The 14763-nt window shown below is 42.3% G+C and overlaps 1 pseudogene; it reads right to left on the bottom strand.

Moving 5' to 3' along the window:
- Positions 1-2795: 2795 nt before the first annotated feature.
- LOC113336037 lies at positions 2796-4444 on the bottom strand (annotated as a pseudogene).
- Positions 4445-14763: the final 10319 nt, after the last annotated feature.

The raw sequence follows: 14763 nt of genomic DNA, 5'->3' as shown, positions 1-14763 counted from the left end.
GGAACCTACCCACTTTGATTCTCTTTCTAATGCCTTCACAACCCAAACTGCTGATTCCCGACAAATAGTGATGTCAAGATAACTTTTGCTCTTTTGTTTAATCTTAACTTTAACTACTTTGTCTTCCATTACTCGCGAAAATGCAAACCCCACTCCTTCAACAATAATTCCCTTGTTCTTTCTCCTTTTGTCGTTGCCCCGATCAACTACCGTCCACTCCGTTGAGGTATTCATCGATGTTGCTAGAAAATTCATCTCCTGTTAGAAAATCCTCTCTCCTACACACGAGAGGATTTATCATGATTAACCCCATGCACTTGTTTAAAGGACCTGACCCCCACATGGCTAACCAGGGAGATTTTGCTTCTCCGGCAAGGTTTATGAATATTGATCCGATTGTTCTTTAGAAATTGAGATGAGAATCGAGAAAGGCATAGGCTTGAACTTTATAATTGTTATCTTAGATTGAACCTCCATTGGACTTCGAACTAAACAAAAGTACATAGAAAGGGTTATGCTTCCATCCCTATCTTAAATTAAGAGCAAAGGGCTGGTCAGATATCACAAACACCAATTAGGCAGGATTCTAGTTGCATGCACGACTTTTGGGAGTTTTGTTTTAGTCGTAGGAAGGAATTAGTCTGTTTATGTTTAGGACTAGGTAGCTAGGTTTCATAATCTGCATATGACTCTATTTTTATATATGTTCTCTGTAAATACACTGTAGGTGTAAATAATCCACGGATCCGGATCCAGGTGGAGCAATCCTAGGTAGAGGGGCATCGACAGCAGATGAGGCGTGAAGCACCAAACCATTCTACCTAACCTAGGCATGAGAAAAGAAACACCAAGGAAACCCGTGCAGACAATACGTGTAAAGATTGGAGGTGACAGGAGAGACGGCCATCGATTACAAGAGCAATAAATGCATTGACGAAGTAGTTGAGAAGATAAGGAGAATCTGGTCAAAGTAAGACTCGGCTAAGAATATCAAGGGCGACATCGTATATACTCACTAACTGATCGATATCGGATGAATGGATGTCGGGAGAAGATATCACCAGACCTAGCCCTACATCTCGGAAAGCACATCGCCTGCTACCCGAGAAGGACATCAAGGAAGATACGCCGCGACTCACACTGTAACTTGGATGTATCATCACTTGTAGTTATAAATAGAGAGCTAAATGGCAAGTAATCAGTAAGGGTGATCGTGTTTGAGTTATGATCGATCGTGTTTTCTTATATGACTAAGACGAGTTGTTTGAAAGATTCGAAGCTAGAATGAAACTTCTTCTCACTGGTCATATTTCGTCGTGGGTTAATTAAACACAATTGTAGCAGCGGCAAAACCAACTCAAAATTATTGAGTTAGGATTTTCCAAAGCTATGGCTAGAAAGATTACGATGAGCACTTCGACGACAGTTTATCCTAATCCTATAACAAGAGCCTTACAGCGTCATCACAAAGCCAAAAGGAAGAGAAAACTTGTTTTGGAAACCTGTGCAGTTGAGACACCGACAAAATGATTGACGGAAGTCATCAATGCAAACCTTAGCCAAGAAAGAAATTTTACGACCAAACGTGCGGATGATTAATGATTTCTGGCACAAAGAATGTTAGGACAAATAATGATTAATGCATGGTAAAAGTACCGAAAGCGACGTAGCAAAACAACATTTCAAAAAGTCGTCTTATTAGTCAAAACCACCTCTTTTGCTGAGTTTAGCATGTTGAAGTAAAAAGGAATCGTACTTGGTTGAACTTTTTCCTTTTCTGAAATTCAGAACTGTTGTACTTCGTCCTTAACTTTTTCGAAAACAGTCTATTTTTCTGACATAGGTAGTGAAGGGAGAGCCGAAGAGTATCAATCATAACCGAGCCGATGGCAAGTACTTCCGGGACGGGCAGGATCCTGAGGAATCGAACTGTAGAAGGAACCACTACAACAAAACACACGTTTAGTGACAAAATTTTATGTGACCCATAAAATTTTGTCTACAAATATAGTGTTTAGGGAGGAATATTTTTCTGGTCACCATATATATTCTTTTCGCGACAAACAGTAAATTTTGTCTTTAAAGTTGTCACTGAAATTTTTTGTGACCAAATATAGAGACCAATCCTGGCTTCGTCTCTAAATTCTTTTTTTGTGACCAAATATAGTGACCAATCCTGTCTCCGTCTCCAAATATTTCTTTGTGACAAATTATTTCGGTCGCGGAATTGGCTTCTAGCGTCAAAGGTAAAATACAGTCTCCAAATATCTTATTGCCAACAATTCGAAATTTTGGTCCCTGAATGTATCTTATGCTGACAAAACTAGTTTGTTGTCGCAATGATTGCATGTCAAATGAGGATTTTGCCGTTAGAACTATTAGTTTCCGAACAAATTGTAATCACAAAATGATTGTTTTTTAATGACGAAAAAAAATTGGTCCCTGAAATTATTATCGCTGACAACGTATAACTTTTGTCCCAATATTTATTTATGCTGACAAAAAAAGATTCATCACCTAAATGAATACGAAACAAATCTGAAATTTTGCCGTTAAAACATTGTTAGCGGCAAAACATTGTTGTCTGCAAATTCGAATATTCGGCGACTGAAAGTGAATTCAAAATCAAATTCAAATCGGAGTCTGAAACTAAAATTAAAATTAGGAATGATGCCAAACGACACAGACAAATAAGAATTTCTGATGACAAAGCTCAAAAAGAATTTTTAGTGTGCTTGTTCAATTCACAAATGCTAACTGAACTCAATCGTATGACAAACTTTTTTTTTCTCAATTCTGCACAGATCAGTAAAATGAGCATAATGCCAGATACAGAAGCCAGAAAACTAATTATACTAGTTATACAATATTACAAATCACAAAGACTAGAGAAGAATGAGGGAGAGATAACTATCATGTTTCTGGTGCTTCTAGTTCAACTATATGAGAAGATTTGGAGCCTCTTAAGAAAGACCGACGCCACCAAATTTGAAAGGCCGAGCTCATATTAGACACTCTGCTTCATGCTTAAAATAATATTCAAACCATTCCATGAAGAACATGTGTTGATGTTTCATTGATAGCATAAGAAGTGCCTTCCCCATGGAATCCTCCAAAACTTTTACATCTAGGCCGTTATTGAATCCCTGTTACCAACCATAGTCTGGCAACATTGGCCTAAACCACGACTGGAAAACACCACATCTAGACTCTGATGGGCAAAGTGGAATACCTTTCCCAAGCACAATAAACACTGATGCTGAAATCCGACTAACTTCATACCCGACCATCGATGAAACAATTTTATGCATTGCCAGTAAAGCTTCCTGTTCTGCCCAAAGATTGACGAACTCTTCGGCCATTTGTTGTCCTACCAAAATCTCAAATAGACACTTTATGTTATCAACTTGCACAGAGATTCGCTCTATGAAAGGTTGTTTAGAAGTTCCCACTTTACTTGACGAACCTCCTTCCTCATGTACAACAGAATCATCGGCCTCCTTAAAGATTCCAACCAGTGAATGCAGACAAGACAGAGAAAATTGATAAAGATCCTCCTTTTTGAGAGAAGTTAGGTCTTTTTCATAAACTGGGCTCTTCGATAAGAGACATTTTACCAGGGACTTGAGCTCTCTCCTTGATGAACTGAAATTGGTACAACATGTAACTGAATTAATGAGTTGCAGGGCTATACAAGGTTGGGATTTGGTGGACTCTTGTCAAATGTATATCTGGTAAAGAGGCTCTTCAGCCTCTCCTCTTCATCCTCACTCCAGGGAACAGCTTCAAGGTACTTCAAACATGATAATACACCCCTAGTAAACATGATTCCTGCTGCAACCTAAAGGGCATTAACATAGCCAAATCCAATTAGTTACTCAGATGAAAGAATGAGCAACAACAAATCAAGAATTAACCAAATTAATGGATTGTTTTCAATATGATTGAGAAACCTTAGGTTGTGATACATAATGAAAAAACAAAGAATTACATAACTAGACTCTCGACTACAAGAAAGAACAGAAACCACATCTCACAGGAAGGAGTAACGGACTCTCGACTACAAAACAGTCGACAGCACCAGCAGGAAGAATCCCGGGCACCGGGTGGAGGCATGGCAACTGTCAATGAGGAAGTCGACCTAAGACGACGATGACCTCTCTCCGAGAGGACTAAGGATCAACCCGAGCCAAATGAGACTAGGGGAGATGATAGATGGAATGACTGCGTCGGACACAGAGGACGACGAGGATGCGCAAATGATGCGAGAAGACCATAGACGAGCAAGGCAACGTGCGGAATATCGATTTGCTTTGGAACAAGAAGGCGAGAGGCTTAGGCAAGTGCATCTATAATTGGGAAACACCACCAGACACTTCCCACCAGTCGCAACCGCTCCCCCCGTAACTTCTCGTGTAGCACCACCAGTTCCACCACCCAACATGGTAGGGAACCATGCAAATGGTCATTCCAGTCACGAAAGCACCTACCCGACATTACTAACAATTCTGGCCAATCAGAGAAGACATTAAGACATGATGAGGGAATTACAGAGAAGGAACCTGGCACTAGAGCATGAAAACTTTTAACTTCGGAACCAGAGATCTGGGTCATGAAGGTCATCGAGCCGAGGATATTCCAGCAGCCACACCCGATCAGGACGAACCCGAACTCCACCCCTTGTCCGAGGGCGCATACCCGACCCTAACCGAACAAGAAGCGGGTATGGCCCTCCCGAGAACTCCTCGACCGACGAAGAAGTGCATAATGGGAGACCCGAGGCGGCGACGGAGGCTAAACTCAATCAACTTGAGGAGATGGTTAATAAATTGGCTGGAGATGGTGAGGACGATAAGCTGGCAGAGGTGATTAGCGAAGCGCAGAAAACTCTTCACCAAGGAGCTGGATCGAGCCTTGTTCCCTCCAAAGTGTACACTCCCAACTTTCCCTTCCAGGTTTGATGGCACCGGCGACGTAGGAGAGCACGTCAAGATGTATAACATGTCCCAATTACAATGGAAGAACTATGACGTGGTTATGTGCAAGTTTTTTCTGGCAAGTCTAGAAGGCGAGGCGAAGAACTGGTTCTATACTTTGCACGATGAGTCTATTGGCAATTATGGCGTCCTAGTGGAAAAATTTCTTGAAACCTATATGCATAACAACATTGCTCGCCCAAGGGTAAATAAGTTGTTCACACTAGCAGAAGGTTTAGGGAACCCTTAAGGTCTCTAACGGACAGGTGGAGGAAGTTGTGTACCGATATCGGGAAGGTACCTGTCGACCAACAGATCTTCGGGTTTGAAAATTCACTAGGAAAGTTTGACCCTATTTGGATAGCAATGTACACTGAAAAACCACAAAAGTTAAGGGAGATGAGGAAGATGCAAGAGCATTACATCGCATTGGAGGAGATACAAGAGGGTGCGCATGATAGAGGAGTACAAGAAGCCAGCGCGGCGTTGGAGATTGTCCCACAACAAGACCCAAAGCGATCAGAAAAGAGGCCGATGGCACCACAGCAAGGCTCGGGCAAGAAGGAATGGGTCGAGAAAGGAAAAAAGCCTCCTCATGAACCAAGAACATACACACCTCTGAATGCACCATTGGAAGAAATATTCAAGCAAGTAGAAAAGCGAAATGACATCATATACCCAAAGACTAGGGGGATCCAGTTTGACGAGACAAGAAACCATCCCGAGTTTTGTCATTACCATCAGTACTGAGGTCACACGACTAAAAATTGCCAAGAGGTAAAATACATTGTCCAGCATTTGATCCGAGATGGGTACTTACGACACTTTGTTAAGATAACGCCGACATCTACCCAACCCGATGCTCCCGTGCATCAAGTGAGGATCGACCGAGGAACTAAATTCACCTGCAATACCATCTCACACTCGACAACTCAATGGTTCGACTTGGGGACCAGCATTACTTCTAGAATCCACAAGAGAGATTGGGATGGAAAAGAGATCTTTAGTGTAGCAAAATCTTTGCCTATGGAACCCTAGATGATGCAACCGATCACCTTCTCAGCAAAAGACGTCCCATCGAATGTCCAAGCACATGGAGATCCCCTAGTAATCACCCTACTCATCGAGGAATGGGGGTGAAAAGAATAATGATGGACAGTGGGAGTTCAGTCGAGGTCCTATTTTACGACACGTTTAAAAGAATGGAGTTATCTGATGAAATTTTAATCCATTCAAATTATCGGATCTACGGCTTCAAGGGTACAGTAACTGTGCCAAAGGGAGAAGTCACTCTCCGAGTCTCAGACAGACAAGGATATCTTGACAAACTTACCACCTTTTGTGTATCGGATGGCGTATCGCCCTATGAAGAAATTCTCGGCAGGCCTTGGATCGCGGGCATCAAAGGGGTGGTGTCAGCATACCATCATAAATTAAGGTTCCCATCTTACCGGGCGGTTGTGGAAGTATTAGGCGATCCCCAGGCTGCAAGACAATGTGTGCAACTGGATATTCTACAAAATGAAAAAACGCGATCAAGACAGCGCCGAGAAAAGAACAAAGCTAAGGAAGCTAAAACAACGGAAAAATTGGAGAAGGTACTCTAACAAGCCATTACAGCCTACGAAACAGGCGAGCAAGAGATCTTATAGAAATTAAAGGAGGCGACGTCGGTCGAAGAATCAAATCCCAACTTATCGGCCTTAGAACTACCCGACAGATCAACTTAGGGACCTAGGAGGAACCTAAGTTAGTGAAAATTGGAACCCAACTATCGGACGAGCAAACAGAACATCTAGTAACCATGTTAAAGGAACACCAAGATGTATTTGCTTGGCAAATGCATGATATGTAGGGGATTGATCCGGAGGTATGCTCACATTACCTAAGGATAGATCCTAAATTCAAACCAATCCAACAGAAATGCGGAGAATTGCACCCGAACTGCAAGCAGCGGTAGAGGCCGAGTTAAAGAAATTACAAGTAGCTGGGCTCAATATCCGCAATGGATATCTAATATGGTGATAGTCCATAAAAGGAATGGAGTGGTCAGAATCTGCATCGACTCTAGCGACTTGAATAAAGCTTGCCCAAAGGACAACTTTACACTCCCCAGCATCGATCAACTAGTAGAATCCATAGTTTGATACAAGGCGATAACACTGATGGATGGTAACTCGGGATATAATCAGATTCCCCTGGCTCCCAAGGATCAAGAACATATGCATTTCTTTACGCCCAGAGGGTTATATTTCTACACTAAAATGCCATTCGGGTTGAGGAACGCCGGCGCCACTTATCAAAGGTTGGTGGAGGACATGTTCGAGGACAAAATACACAACACCATCGAGGTTTATGTGGACGATATGTTAGTTAAAAGCAAAGTGGCATCTAACCATATTGACGACCTTAGTGAAATATTTCAAACCATGAGAAAATATAAGATGCAAGTAAACCCGACCAAATGCACTTTTTGAGTTACCTTAAGTAAGTTCCTGGGATAAATAATCACTGATAAAGGTATAGAATCCGACCCGGAAAAGATTAGAGCTGTATTGGAAATGTCGTCCCGGGTGACAATAAAAGATGTAAAGTGGTTAAATGGAAACTTGGCAGCATTAGGGCGATTCATTTCACGGTCCTCGGATAAATGTAAAGACTTCTTCGGGACGTTAAGAAAAGGAGAAAAATTCAAATGGAGGAGTGTGAGGATGCATTCCAAAAGATTAAGCAACATCTCGCGATCCTACCAGTGTTGCAAAGACCCGAGCCGGGTGAAGTGCTTACCCTATATCTCGGGGCAACGAGTTATGCCATAAGTGCGGTATTAGTCAAAAATGTCGGGGCAGAAGAGAAGCCTGAGTACTTCATAAGAAAAACCATGAACCCAATGGAGAAGAACTACACCAGAATTGAGCAATTGATACTAGCCTTAGCATTTGCAACACAAAAAATTCAAACGTACTTCCAAACTCACAGAATTCGAGTGCTTACGAAGTCTTCCATGGAATCAGTGCTCGACAATGCAGCGAGGTCGGGACGAATCTCTAAATGGAGTGATCAAATCAAACAGTTTGATATCTTCTATGAGATGAGAACGACAATAAAGGCACAGGCAGTGGCCGACTTTCTGGCAGATTTTCCTTTAGACGATGAGGACAAAATTGAAGATATTTCGGGCATGGAAGAAGACCGGGAAGATCCCTCCGACCTCCTTGAAACTTGCAGTCTGACGCGATGGGAAGTCTTCATCGACGTGTCGTCCAATAAAGACGGGTTTGTCCTAGGGCTAGTTGATGGTTTTCCAAAAGTTGTTGTAATAGTGGTAAATAATATGTTCTTTTCAGACTTGTGAAGGAAAGAATTTTTAGATTTAAATAGATATTGAAAATTTGATTCAAAAAGTGATGTCAAGATTTTAGAGAAACTGGGGCTAAGGGTTCCACTATTCTATCAATTCCAAAGTGATATTATTATTATTATTATGCAATTTCCCATTTGAGTGATTCTAATTATTGCAAAAATAGATTTTATAAAAGAGCAGTTGTAAGTTGAAAGCATGGAATATCAAGAACTCAAAGTTAAGCATATACCATCAATTAAAATTACAATTGCTTAATAGAAATCACTGGAAAAACTCTTTTGTTCTAGGAAAAAAATCATAATTTAAATTGCATAAATTATTTAAAATAGAAATTACCACTTTTTCATTGTCATAATAGCTTCCTCCGTCGCCCCAGAGGATGGGTTTAGCTCCTCATATCAATCATGGTCTCAAAAGATTGGTCTATGGCTCAAAAGATGATCAAAAGAGTGAAAAGGTATGAAACTGTGAGTTTGTAACAGTTATAATTGTTACAAAACTCGCTGTAACGGAAGAACGAAAGTGAACTGTTGCAAACTTTATTAATTGTTGGAATAATTGTTACAAAACTGTTACAAAGAGTTTGGATTTGAAAGTTTAGGCCACGGTTTCTGGGACTGTTTTCAACTATCGAGTTCATTATTCACCTTCTTCCCCGACTGCAACTCGGCAGTTTCTCTGTAAATTTTTTTCTTTGTTTCTGAGCTTCTCTAAACCTCCCTAAGTCTCGATAGACCCTCTCTGAGTTCCCAACACCCTATATATACTCCACAGGGCCAAAATATCTCGCCATAACTTCATATAATCTTCCATTATTCTTCACTGTCTGTTTAGGAAATAATTTAGATATTTGATTTCTCTACGAGTTCTGAAGCTGCCAAATTACTATATTTATCTCCTTCACACTCCAGATGGTCGTTAGAGTCATCCTAGCATACGCAAACTCATTCCAACTCATGCAAATCCCGTGACAGTCTCCACACAATGACGTGCTCCCTGTTTTGCTCCACAATTGGATTCAGCCAATTCTGGCCCGAGATAACACCTGAAATAGCTTAATATGGTTATATCACATCTTTCCACAAAGTTTCAGCGATTGAATCGCACAAAATCACGTCCAAAAATTGATCGAAACATCTGCCAGTTGAAGAAGACATTTTCCCGCCAAAATGAAAATTCAAATTTTTGAAGATGGTGTCCCCCTATCCGATCCCGGGGTGCGAATAGCATCTTCCTTTTTGGGGTGACCTGGGTTGCCCCTTAGTAATTGAGTGCCCCTTAACCAATGATGAGAGTCTGAATAACAATTGTCCTCCGGGGGTTCCCCGTGCAACTTTTCGAGCCGAATTTTCCAACAATAATCCAAAAATACCTACAAACACACGAAACACCATAACAAGGACGAAAACAAGTGCTAAAAATACGAAACATTGAGGACAAATTAGACACATAAATGCGTCTATCACTAGTCTTCACCATACCAAAGGGGAAGAAGATGGTCCACTCCTTTAGGCTTGAATTTAAGGCAACAAACAATGTCACCGAGTACGAGGCCGTGATACATGCTTTACGGATGATAGTTGAAATGGAGGATTCACGATGTGAGACTGACTAGTGACTCTCAGCTAGTCATTAGGCAGATCAATGGGCAGTATGCTATACATGACCCAGTATTGCAGAAGTATTGGGAGCTCGCCCAATTTTATATCGGCCAGATACCAAACATCAAGTTCCGACACTGCAGAAAAGATAATCGACATTCATATGCACTGGCATACATCGCCTTCATGCTAACAGACTCGAGCATTGAAGGCATCCGAGTCATGAGAATCCTGACACCATTTGTACCTGAGCCAGTAGACACGAAAGCATATGTAGCGGTAACTACATATGATAAATACGAAGACGGCGATTGGCAAAAATCCATTCACCAATATCTGAAGACGGGAGAGTTGCCTAAAGGACGGCCCGAGATCAACAAAATTAAAAGCAAAGCAGCAGCATACGAACTACGAGACGGTGTTATGTATAGGAATTCCTACCTAGGGCCACTGTTAAGGTGCCTAAGCAAAGAAGAAGGGCACTCAATACTGAATGAGCTACATTATGGGACCGCGGGCAATCACAACTCGGGTCGAAGCCTGACAACCCGAGCTAAGACCATGGGATATTTTTGGCTCTACATGAACGAAGATGCAAAGCACATGGCATTAATTTGCGATGAATGCCAAAAGTTTGGAAAAAAGATACATGCGCCTGCAGTAACTCTGAAATCAGTGATCAGTCCCTGGCCCTTTTCCAAGTGGGGGATAGATATCGCAGGACCCTTACATGTCGGGTCGGGTCAGAGAAAATATTTGATCGTGGCTACTGACTACTTCACCAAATGGGTGGAAGCTGCACCACTAAGGCACATTCGGGATAAGGACGTTTTTCGCTTCATCTGGGAACACATTATCTGTCGTTTTGGCGTGCCAGCGGCAATCGTCTCGTACAATGGAAAACAACTCCATGACAAGAACATTGGCCTATTGTTTAACACCTACAACATCCGCAAAAGCAAGGCAACTCCCATCTATCTGCAAAGTAATGAGCAGGCCGAGATCATAAACAAAACCATAGCCGCAAACCTAAAGAAGAAGTTGGATGGAGAATATGGCGAGTGGTGTGAGGAGCTCTACAATGTTCTGTGGGGCATATAGGACCACCCGCAGGTACGCGACAGGCTTATCACCTTTTATGCTAACATATGAGACTGAAGCCATCCTTCCAACTGAGGCGATGATACCTACTACAAGTACCGAGGCATGGAGAAGGAACATCTCAGCAGACCTTATTTTGGCTAAGATCGATGATTTGGAAGAAACTAGAGAAATGGCCCAACAAAAAATGGAAAACTACCAAAGGAAATTCAACGTGAATACAACAAACGAGTTCGACCGAGAGAATTTCAACCTAGGCAATTGGTATTGAAGGAGCTACCCAGCTACGAGCGTGACAACAAAGGCGGGAAACTAGCGGCACGATGGGGCGGACCATATACCATTGTGGAAAAAGTTGGAGAAGGGGCGTGTAAGATACTGAAACCAGATGGAACACACGAACCGCGACCGTGGAACATCCAACGCCTAAAGCTATATCACCCATGAGAGGTGTGTAAACATGTATGATATTCTGTCATTTATTTCCTTAAAAATCCACGTGGGGTAGGGAATGTGACAATTGCGTCTAATGGTCATTCGTACTCGGGGCGACGACAGTGTGCAAATGCCGAGGTGACTTACACTCGAATGAACATTCGTACTCGGGGCGATGGCAGTGTGCAAGTGCCGAGGTGTCTTACACTCGACAGGATATTCGAACTCGGGGCAGTGGCAGTGTGCAAGTGTCGAGGTAGTCTAAGGGCCTTGGTGGTTGGAAACCAGTGGTCGATTGTCGGGGCACGAGTACCCGACAGTCGAGCATACAACATTGCTCCCATCGCAAGTGGCCGAAATCACTTTCCCAAGCTATTTAATTGATAACTTCTTGGGGATATCGATCCAATAAAACCTAGGAATGACCGAATACCTTACCACTAGATCAAAAATGACGGTGATGAGATACCTCAATCGGGACATGGCATTGGGCCCGATGAACCTCCATGTTGAGTGTGTTCGACAGAAATGCCATTTATATTAACACATTAAAAACGTTTTGTTGCAGGAAACAATAAATTCACCATAGACATAAAGCCAAAGTACGACCATAACAACACAAGTTAAAAATATTGAGCAACAAGAAAACAACTGATTGGCGACACAGCACCCCATCAAAGAAAATTGCCAAAAAAGATGAAGATGTTCAAGCGAATTACAGCCCAACATAAGGAGCACAATAGTGGCGCAGCACTACAAAAGACCTACCTATGCCTTTGGCGGAACTGATCCCGAACCAGCCTTCTTGGCAGCAGCATCGGCCCGTTTCTTTTCCATGACCGCCTTCACACCTTCTTTCACCTTGGAGACAAGCTCAGTATTGAAACTCTCCTTCTCGGAAGCAAGATCCCGGGTCAGTTGAGTCGATGCCGCCTCAGCAGTAGCTACCTGCCCGAGAAGTTGGGTCTCCCTCGCCTTCAGTCGAACAGTCTCTTCCTCCAAGACTTCACTTTTCCTTGTTCAACTGCAGATGAGAAAAAACTATTAGTAATAGGGGCACTAACATCATAACATCAACATAGAAACAAACATAACACAACGCATCCAACAACACCTTCAAGCAAGGGAAAAACTACTTTAACGGTTTCCTCGGACTTAAGTAAACTACACTCGAGGGTTGAGATCTTAGCAGTTAAATCGTTATAGTGTTGTTCGTTGAAATCATTGGTGGAATGTTTTTTTTGGTCGCTCCATCTAGCCTTCTGCCGATCATGAGCCAACTGCAGACCCGACAACTGAGCCTGAACCCACTCCAAATTTTGGGATACCTGATCAAACTGTCGAAGTTTCTCCCTTAATTCTTGGTTAGACCTTTTAGCAGTATATTTATCTTTCAATATCCTTTTACGATCAACATGCAAATCCCTAATCTGAAGTCTCAACCTACCACACTGACTTTCCAAGTTGTCTGCCAACAACATTTTATCGGTATCAATCCCCTGGGCCCGATAAAAATTCATCCGAAGATTGTCCATCTCTTCCGGCACATACTCAAATCTCTGATATCGAAGTAGCTCATCTCGAAGTTGCTCGAGCTCGTCCTCTTGTCGATATATCTTATCGTCCTTATCCACAATTCTTTGGAGGAGATTTTCAACATGGCTCAGCTCAATATCCAGTTTTCTCTTTAACAAACGATATTCAGAAGCTGCATCGGCATTTATACTAGACATCTCGGCTAACAAGATAATACTAAATTCAGGATATTGGCACTACGGAATCAATGATATCTACTTAAGTTTTGAATAAATATCTTGGGTCTCGGCTAGCCGTTTTTCTAGTCCTCGGGCTCGCTCCTGCTCTTGTTGCAATTGAAGGCGAAGGTTCTCCATTTCTGCTAACTCCTTCCGTCGTATGGATGGGTCTATCAACTTATTATTGGCATCCTGACAACATCACACTCCATAGCATGAGGAACTGACCACATTACAACAATACGATTAAGAAAGTTTGATCACACTTCGTAACATGAGAAAGTTCACTCACCATCTGATCAAAGGTTCCCTTTAGACCAATAGAACACGTGGAGACGTCCTGGATCATCTCCTCATCGGTCAAGGAGCCAAAATTAGGAGAAGTCAGAGCCCCCAAAGAATCACACATCAGGCCCGAGAAAGTAAAGAAGGTAGTCGGGGAAGGAGACACATGAGGCACAGTTTCCAAAAACTCTCCATCATGAGTGGATCCCTTTCCACCTACAGACCCTTCCTTTGACATCGGCTCCTCTTCCCCATCCCCGACGAAACCCTCAGCTTCATCGAACAGATCCTCATCATCTTCATCATCATCAGAAAATAAAAGTACAACGCCGTCGGCAAGAGTGACACCTCTACCAGCAGACTGCTAGGGCACAACCTTCCGTGGGGCAGACTCATCCTCCTTCGAATCCTTACCCTTTCCACTGGTCTTACCACCTACAACGTCAGACGAAACATCAAAATTTTTCTGAGGCGATCTCCTCAGGAAATGAGATAAAGGTAGCCGATCCTCGGGATCCTCACCATCTTTCGCTCCTCCAGCTCCTCCTTTATCAGCTTTCGACCGCTGCACATGAGTCTTTGTTAGATCCATTCAAGGCAACAAATAGGGGAAAGTACATGTACTGTGAATAAAACAGTATATTTGTTACCTTCCTTGTCTCTTCCTCGACTCCTGCACTAGGACCTCTATCCCTCTTTCGAAGGTTGGGTGATAGACGCATTTATGTGTCTAATATTTCCTTAATTTTCTGTATTGTTGGTACTCCATTTTGTACTTATTATGATGTTTTTGGGTTTGTGTAGGTGTTTTTGGAGAAATACACTTGTGTGGAAAAAATTTCTCAAAAAGTGCTCTTTGAAACCCCGAAGGAGTTTTGCTATTCGGACTCTCAGTTTGGATAAGGGGCACCTCAATTACTAAGGGGCACCTTATTGGCTATTCGCACCCCCACAGCTGGTTATCGGGCATCCCCTTCTTCTTCACTGTTATACAGATTTTGGCGGGAAATATGGTTTTGAAAATGCAGTTAACTCGTTATTCCCTGTGTCGATTTTTGACGAGTTCTGTTGAGAATTTTTAGGAGGAATGGGTTGGAATAATCCTGTTTAGTCAAAACAAGATTTGTATGAGGCTTAGAAACGTAAAAAAAGGGACTGTGTACGTGGACTTTGCAAAACAGAGGAGGAAGATACTTGGGATTATGCTGATGCTGATATGGAAAGATTGCATGCGTTTTGAACGTATT

Source organism: Papaver somniferum, unplaced genomic scaffold (genome assembly GCF_003573695.1).
Source record: "Papaver somniferum cultivar HN1 unplaced genomic scaffold, ASM357369v1 unplaced-scaffold_150, whole genome shotgun sequence".
NCBI classification, from domain to species: domain Eukaryota; kingdom Viridiplantae; phylum Streptophyta; class Magnoliopsida; order Ranunculales; family Papaveraceae; genus Papaver; species Papaver somniferum.
Note: the sequence above shows the minus strand (reverse complement) of the source record. Positions and strands in the feature narration are given on the sequence as shown.